Source organism: Colobus angolensis, unplaced genomic scaffold (genome assembly GCF_000951035.1).
Source record: "Colobus angolensis palliatus isolate OR3802 unplaced genomic scaffold, Cang.pa_1.0 Scaffold20, whole genome shotgun sequence".
Lineage (NCBI taxonomy): Eukaryota > Metazoa > Chordata > Mammalia > Primates > Cercopithecidae > Colobus > Colobus angolensis.
In genome coordinates this window covers 367,952-368,267 of record NW_012115155.1, presented here as the reverse complement: position 1 = coordinate 368,267, position 316 = coordinate 367,952, and positions in this window count along the sequence as shown.

Sequence of the window (316 nt, the reverse complement as noted above, 5' to 3'; positions counted from 1 at the left end):
CAGCACGCGGCGCACGGCTCTTTCCAAACGTCTTGCTGGGGACAAGCACCTTTCACTGAGGCTTACAACGCGCCCCGGCTCTGCTCAGGCGCCCGCTGTAGCCAAAACTGGGCTGCCGCCTCCCCACATCACACTACACCCGAGCCGTGGCGAGGCCCCGGGTTGCCCAAAGATTGACAACGATCAGGAGCTGAGTCTGCTTTCCCGGGGCCGCGTGGGGAGCTCTGTGCCCAGCACTTTTCTCTCCGACTCTTTGCTGGGGGGAAGAAAGAAAAGAAAGAAAAGAAAAGAAAAGAAAGAAAGAAAGAGAGAGAGA